Consider the following 206-nt stretch of genomic DNA (forward strand, 5'->3'; position numbering starts at 1 on the left):
ATAATTCCATTCATCAATATCTTCCACCTCCTTTTCTTTGTCATATTTCTTCGATATTTGTTGTAATGAATGATGTAGTACGGATACATATATCACAGTATTGATCAATTGGCAGATACCATATATCGCACACAAATTATATCAAATCATGGGTATGAGAAGGATAAAATTGATGTGGTATAGACACGACACGACAAAGGCACGAC

Source organism: Penaeus monodon, chromosome 23, assembly GCF_015228065.2.
Source record: "Penaeus monodon isolate SGIC_2016 chromosome 23, NSTDA_Pmon_1, whole genome shotgun sequence".
In the NCBI taxonomy this organism is placed as follows: domain Eukaryota; kingdom Metazoa; phylum Arthropoda; class Malacostraca; order Decapoda; family Penaeidae; genus Penaeus; species Penaeus monodon.